The sequence below is a fragment of the Bidens hawaiensis genome, unplaced genomic scaffold, assembly GCF_021521415.1.
Source record: "Bidens hawaiensis isolate Kalapana, Puna unplaced genomic scaffold, B.hawaiensis_p1.1 tig00034518_1, whole genome shotgun sequence".
Classification (NCBI taxonomy): Eukaryota; Viridiplantae; Streptophyta; class Magnoliopsida; order Asterales; family Asteraceae; genus Bidens; species Bidens hawaiensis.
In genome coordinates, this window is record NW_027505323.1 from 118,794 (window position 1) to 127,126 (window position 8,333).

The window sequence follows — 8,333 nt, forward strand, 5'->3', positions numbered from 1 at the left end:
GCTGAGCTTGGTGGGGAGAAGGTGTAGGAAGCTGGTCCTAGTGGTACGGAGAATTCTGTAGAGGAGGCTGTGGAAGTGGCGATCAAGGGAGCGGCAAAGGCGGTTGGTGATGAGGTGCCATTGGGCAGTGATGGCGGTAAAGAAAAAGCTTGAGCCCAATTTTTAAGGTTTAAGTGTGTGTTTGTGGTTTTATGTCGGGTTGTAATGGTTGTTGAACAATTTACTTTTTTCTGTCTTGAACAATGGTATGCTTAGGATATTAGGATACATGGGTGGAGGGATCTTGATTTTTCAAGACGAAGCCCATGATATCTTGACTTTTGAACATCTGGCAATATTCGGGTGGAGGGATCTTGGCTTTTCAAGACGAAACCCGGGTGTTGCCTTTCTAATTTCTTGCACTTCTGATTAGTAATAGCATAATCTTTTGGCTTTAAATGTTGTGTTCAATATGTCTGTTATTTTTACGTAACTTATCTGAAAAAGTTTTGGTTGAAATATTAGTTATCTTTCATTTTCTGAGAGAAGTCATTTTGACAATAACGTATCCTGAAAACATGGTTCTCAAACATTTTGAGGATTATATATTTTTAACATTTTGAGAATAATGCATCCTGATCATAAAATGTTTCAATGGTTATAAGTTTTTAGAAAATATAATCAAAAGGATTATTAAGAACCAAAAAAATATTTTTAGGATAATGTATCCTTATGCCTTGTGTGAGTTATCACAATCAAACCAGAAGATTATACCTTGAAGTATAAATCGAGTGATAAAACTAAGTGTAAAGAGTACCTTCGTGGAGATCATTTTATAAATCTAATGAGCTTACATGCGATATCCCCAATCATTGATCTTTTTAAGTATCAAGCTTTTAGGATTTTGCCAAGTTAAAAACAACTCAGTAACCTTCTTAGATTTAGCGATCTGTCAAAACAAAGTTAGATAATTCTGGCGATAAAGCCCATTAACTGGTGATATAGCCTTTTTACTGGTGACTAGGCCTTTACTTTAGAGACATGAAAATGTCTAGACTTGAGATAAAACTGGGGAAGGTCCTGAACGTATGGACATGAATATGCCAAAACTTTAGGTAACACGAAAGTGTTATAAACCTTAGATAACATGACAATGTTATAAACCATTTGTATGACACGTCTGCCACTTATCTTAAGGATATATAGCCAACAACAGATGGATTGTTAGCTGGTCTGGTCAGCCTGCCTTGAACTATATCCGAATCATCGTGCGCTCCAGGCGTCGTTAGAAAGGTGAAAACGTTTAAACCGTTTGAGATATCCAGGATATCATATTCGTGCGCCCCTTGCGTTCGTTGGAAAGGTGAAGACCTTTAAACCTTGAGGGATATCAGGGATATCATATTCGTGAGGGAGGTGATCAGCCTCTGACTGTTGTCAAGATAATATATTCTTTGAGTAACTGCAAAACACTAAGCTCTTGATGAGGGGTGGGTGTTAGCCTGGCTAACACCCCTCCGATGCTTAAGTCAGTAAACTTGATTTAGAAATAATAAAGTTCAAAAAATGTAAAAATAGATGAGGGAACATACCTTTATCCTGAGGATGCGAACATACCAGTTAAGGACACTAACAAAAATATGTCTTAAGGTGAATAGCATTCCAAGCTCTTGGTATAGGAATACCTTCCATAGTGATTAACCTGTAGGCCCCTTTTCCGGCTTCGGCTTCAATCAAGTAAGGGTCTTCCCATTTAGGAGCTAGCTTTCCATCTGTCGGGTTAGTGGTATTCTGAAACGCTTTCCTTAGTACCATGTCTCCTACTTGGAATCTTCGAATCCTGATATTTTTTTTGTAGGACTTGGCTATTCTTTGTTGGTGTTCCGCCATCCTGATCTTGGCTAGATCTCTGAGTTCATCGATGGTATCCAGGTCTTCAGTAAGGCTTTGGTTGTTGTATTCAGTATCTTGGAGGCTGGTTCTTGCTGTAGGGATCACCATTTCTGTTGGGATAATGGCTTCAGCCCCAAACACCAAAGAGAAAGGTGTTTGTCCCGTTGCATTTTTTGAGGTGGTTATATCAGCCCAAAGGACAAATGGTAGCTCTTCGGCCCATTTTCCTTTCTTGGATCCCAATTTCTTTTTTAGATTGTTGATGATGATCTTGTTACTGGATTCTGCTTGACCGTTAGCTTGAGGATGTACTGGCGTTGAAGTCACCATCTTGATTCCCCAACTTTCACAAAAGTTGGTTGTTCTACTACCGATGAACTATGAGCCATTGTCACAAACAATCTCCGCCGGAATACCAAATCTTTTCAGGATGTTGCGTTTGATGAACGAGATCACATCCTTTTCTTTGACTTGAACGAATGCCTCTGCTTCAATCCACTTGGAGAAGTAATCTGTCATGGCCAGCATAAAGAGCTTTCCACCAGGAGCCTTGGGCAACTTTCCTACAATATCCATTCCCCATTTCATAAATGGCCACGGGGAGATGATAGGATATAATGGTTCAGCTGGTTGATGCAATATGTTGCTATGTCTTTGGCAAGCGTCACACTTCTTGGAGAAATCCATTGCATCTCTCTTCATTGTTGGCCAGAAGTAGCCTGTCCTTAGTATCTTGGATGCTAAGGCTCTGCCCCTAGTGTGGTTTCCACAATCGCCTTCATGTATATCCTTGAGAACTTCTTGCGCTTCTTGATATTCCAAGCATCTCAAGTATGGACCTGCAAGTGACTTTCTATATAATACATTATTTAGGATGATATACTGGGTTACCTTTATTCGAAAGGCTCTGAAATTTCCTCATTCTGGAATCTCATTATCCTGAAGATATCGTATTATGGGGCGGGTCCAGGATACTGGATTGTCTTCAATTTCTGAAGTATCCATGATTTCATAGTTCTCCTTTGTTGCTGGAGTCAAGATATGCACGATAGGAATCTTGACATCTCCTGGTATCTTGAGAGCTGATGCTAAATTTGCTAAGGCATCCACTTCAGTGTTCTCTTCCCTTGGTACCTGTATTATATCAAATGTTTCGAAACACATAGCTAATTCCTTAACTATTTCTAAATACTTTGCTAGATTTTATGCATTCACTACATAAGAGCCATTAAAATGATTAGCTAATAACAAAGAATCAACATAAACTTGAAGATACCTGACCTTCATATACTTAACTAATTGTAACCCAGCTATTAAGGCTTCATATTCAGCCTCATTATTAGTAGCCTAAAATTCACAAGATATGGATAGAGGTATTATGTCCCCTGTGGCTATTTTAGGAGGATACCTAGACCTGTTCCTCTTATGTTTGACGCACCATCAGTATGCAAGGTCCAACTTTCCTTAACATCCAATTGCTGAACTTCTTTTTCGACTTCTTCAATTAGATCCTGGCTAAAATCAGCCACAAAGTCGGCTAGTGCCTGAGATTTAATGACTGTCCTTGGCTCATATAAGATATCATATGCACTAAGTTTCACAGCCCACTTTGCCATCCTACCTTACATTTCTGGTTTTCTCAGAACAGCCTTAATAGGATAATTAGTTTTTGTTGGTGCATTTTGTGACCGTCGCTATGCAATTCTGATCAGCGGAAACGAAGTACGAAGTTAGAACAACTTCACCATAGGCGAAGTTATAACAACTTCGCCATAGGCGAAGTTGTAACAACTTCTGCCATAGGCGAAGTTAGAACAACTTCGCCATAGGCAAAGTTATAACAACTTCGCCTACTGGCCCAAGCCCAAGCCCGCGAAGTTGTTTTGTCTATATATATATGTGTCTTGTTTATGTTTGAGTATCCAGAAAGTAAGAGTGTTTTGTGATCAGTTTAATTGTCTAGAGAGAAACCGAGAGGGAGAGTCGTGTGGGACGACCCGAGGTAGAGCTCACCTCGGGTCGGCCGTGTCTTTGTTTTCGTGTTTGGTATGTAACGAGTTATGATTATTATATGAAAGGATCTGCAGATTCGTTTATCCCATTCGTGTGTTTGTTCGTGTATGTGTTTGTGTGTAATTGTGTTCTTCGTCTTCTACACCAATAAACGAGTCTAGGAGGATTCCGCACTCCTAGACCTCGTGCGGATCTCGTATCGATCAGCGACGCCCCAGGGGGACCTACAAGTGGTATCAGAGCTTGTAACGAATATTGACGCTTGTTCACCCTTACATATGTTATGGACATGAGGTCGACTGAGATGGCAACAGAAGAATCATGTCTTCTGTCAAAATCAACTGAATCGGAGTCCGAGTTATGGCATCGAAGAATGGGGCATATTCATCTTCGAAAAATGAACTACATTGTCAAGAATGGGCTGGTGCTGGGTGTTCCCTTGAAAAATTTCAACTTTGAAGACCAATGCTTATCGTGCAAAAAGGGAAAGCAACACAAGAAATCTCATCACACCAAGAAGGTTAATTCAATAGTCAGTACCCTAGACCTACTTCACATGGATCTCTTCGGTCCCGTGAATGTTAAAAGCATAGGTGGAACATCATACTGCTTGGTGATAACTGATGATTTCTCTCGATATTCTTGGGTATATTTCCTGAAGACAAAGGATGAAACGGTACAGTTGGTAATAAATTTGATTACCAAGGTTGAGAATATTATGGGGAAAAAGGTTAAATACATCAGGACTGACAATGGGCCTCTTTAATTTTAGTGGGGATAGGGTTGACCTCCATCCTCTCTCTGTATTGGGCTACGTGTTCCTCAGGATCCGTAGTGCCATCATATAGTTTCATGTTGGGTGTTTGGAATTTCCTGGGGATCTCCACGTCGCATATGGGCCAAGTGAACCTGGATAGTTTGTGACTGCCTACTGGAACCTCAGCTATGGGACGAATTATCCCTGGGATACTAGATATCATATCCTTCATTTTCTGCAACTCCCTGGCTATATCAGGGGATATCCCCTTATCCTGCACAGATCCACGATTAGTGTACAAATTAGTATTAAGTAAACTGTTACCGAGATCTTGGTTGGGTTTCTGATATCCTGAGCCTTGACGGCTAATTCCTCCACTGATGGTATTCTCAGGATAAGGTGATGCCTGCATAGGGATATCATCTCCAATGTGAACTTCAGAGGACATCAAGGGAGACCCTGATGAGAATATGCCGGCTGGCATGGTTGAGCGAGGCTGCATGTTGATGGCTTCCGGCCTCGTTGGTTTGGGTAACTCCGAGGATACCGAAGGAAAAGTTTCCCAGTATCCTGATTGCTGCTGAGTTGGAATCCTTGTTGACTGTGTCCCCAAGGATCTGGGATTCTAAAGAATAGAAGATCCTGGAGAATTAAAGTCAAGGACCCTAGGCATGATTGGAGTGGCCTCTTGCCCTGGTTTCTTTTTGATCCCTTCAATTTCCTTGAATAGCCTTGAGTTGGTCTTCTCTTGCTGCTCCATGTGAGTTTTAACCTGTTTCATCAAAGCAAAAATATCATTGTTAGAAATAACTGGGTCTACCCGTGTAGAGGATCCCGCGTATGGTGGAAGTTCTCCCTTGGGTTGAGCGTTCTTCTTTGGCACCGGTGGTGGTCCTGGGTTGACATTTGAAGCAGAGGTGGCAGCCGGGGTGAAGACAGAGATGGTTTTTGGTTGTGAGGCCATAAGGAAGGGATGAAAAATGATTGAGTGTGAAGCAAACAGTTTTGAGGGATTAACGCACCGATTGCCCCACGGTGGGCGCCAAATTGTTTTGGTCAAAAATTGACAATGGTAATTTCATAACCAAATTAGTAATCGTGACTAGGTGCTTGTATTAAATGAACGTAAAAGTACTTGAACACAAGAATTTGTTGCGAGGAAAAACCCGTTATCCTTAGGATAACAAGCAAAAAACCCCGGGCGGTGAAAACTATCACCACCAGTTTATTAATAATAAAGGTGATTACAATGGTGGAGCTCAAACTTGATCGTGATTTACAAGGAATGCGAGTACTAGTAAGTTCTCGAGTGCTATATTGTGTGTTATGATCCGGTTTCGAGCTCTATTTATACAAAAATAAAACTAACAAGAAGTCCTATATTTAAGGAAACTAGGGAATCATTCCAATTAGCCGTTAGCCCTTCAATCAGCACGTTTCCTTTCTTGTCACGCTTTATTAACTGGAAGTGCGAGTCTTTGGGAGATCACAATAACAATCTTTGACCTGGTAAACATAGAAAGTAACAAAGATCATGTTATATATATAATGAAATTAGGATATCAGTTACCTCTGAGGATACCGCATCCTAAATGGGTTATGAATATTGTTTACTGAGGATACTGAAAATCCGTGCCCTAACACTATGTACTCTAAAAGCTTGGATCTCCTCTCGGTCTCACCTTGCTTAATACACCCTAAAGTATAAAGGAGTAATCTAGAAACAACTTAGGGGATCTCCGCCTGGTCTCCTCCTACCTAAAATCCAACACCAAAGAGTATCCCAACTACCTATTGCCTCCCGGTCTCAAGAGTAGGTTGAACAAATAAATCTTCTAAGTTCTCAAACAATGTTTCTATGGAATACGTTAACATAAACCATAAACTAGCTACAAACTCTAAGTAACCTACTATGCACCCATACATGAAAGACATCCACAAAGACGCATAAGAAACAAATATTTAAGTATAAATCAGATCTAAACACTCACATGCATCAAACTCAATGTCAATAAATCATTAATAAAGCATCAAACATAAAAAAATAACCGAAAACTGAATAATAGCAAAATAATCAACAAGTATTCATCAACAAAACGAGTAGTCACACGCTTAGCAATAGATAATCATTAAGAACAGAATGCAAATTAATATCATAGGGAAAAACAGCTTCAACATGTCTCAAAAGAAAAGTAAAGAAAACCGAATGAAGTAACTATATACGATTTAAAACCTAATTTATTTTCTTTTTCTTTTTTTATTTATTTGCTTTACTCGTATAATCTTCGTTTTAACTCCGTTTTCTTCCCCGTATTTTTCCTACGTCTTCGTATTTCAACCCTCTATCATAGCTTCTTCTATTATCTCCATTTCCAATCAATTTATATTTTCTACTTTTATTCTTTCACCCTCGTGCATTTCCCGTACGATTGTTTCTTCATGATTTAGCCTCGTTTTCGTTCCTTCCATGCGCGGGGTACCTGGATATACGAAAATATGTAAGTTTAAGCAAAAGCCAAACTTTAGTAAACAATTTATATTAAATATGTATTAAATATAAACATAAAACAAGGTGAAAAGGGGCATGAACATCTCATAGTCATATAACAGTTAACAATTAATCGAGCAGTTACACATCACGCAAATATTTAAATTGTGTTTGAGAATAATAGTATAATAACTATTATGTTTTCTTACGCATAAAGCCCCCAAAACTAAAAAACAGTAAAAAGGGGATGTGATGATTACCTTGATGGTAAATTAAAAGATTGGATCTTTGGTTAAACTTGGGTGAGTCTAAACGAGTAATCCCTAAATTCAAGTAATTAAGGCGTCTTTAGAATGTGTCTAAAAAATAAATGTCGAAGAAACACATATGCATTAAAATAACACAATAGTTGAAAAAGAAACAAGAAAAACGAAATCAGTTTTGGAAAGATTTCTGTCATCGATTACATAAATGTTTAAAAATATCAATAACTTCTTAAAAATTATAAAAATATCCAGTTAATTAAACTAATAAGTAATGAACAACTGTTCTATAGAAAGTTTGCCCAGATTTGGACCAAAGATAGGCTAAAATAATCGATCTTCATAAAGGGAACAAATCTGCGCACTAATTTTAAAATAACGATTGTGAAGCCATACGAAAGAATAAAAATACAAATAAATAGTCTTTAGAACCAAAACTCGATAACATTAATGATAGGTTTTGGCCTTGCATCATTCTCGGTTTGTTATCACCAAGTTATTGCTCAACCTTTTTCAAATAATTCTGTTGTCAAATCTGGAACATTGTAATAGCAATGTTTTTGATGCTTTGAAATGGATTTTGATAAATAAAATTGTGAACCGCTTGTGGTATGATAAATACAATATATTTGGTCATGTATCATTAAAATCCTTATGGTTCTTGAACTTGAATAAATTAACAAAACAAAATCTTCAAGAATGTAAGAATTTGTTAAGGTGTGACCAATAAAGATCATCTTGCAACCTTATGTTTTTTATCTCCTCCACCCTATACATCATGGTGTATTGATTAGGTGGGATCATAGATATGATTATATGATTGTTTTAGAATCATTATTACAAAAAGAAAAATAAGAGGGAACGAAGAACAAACAAATAAAATATGATAAAAAACAAAAAAATACGAAGAACATAAATTTAAAACTTACCAGGAAGAATA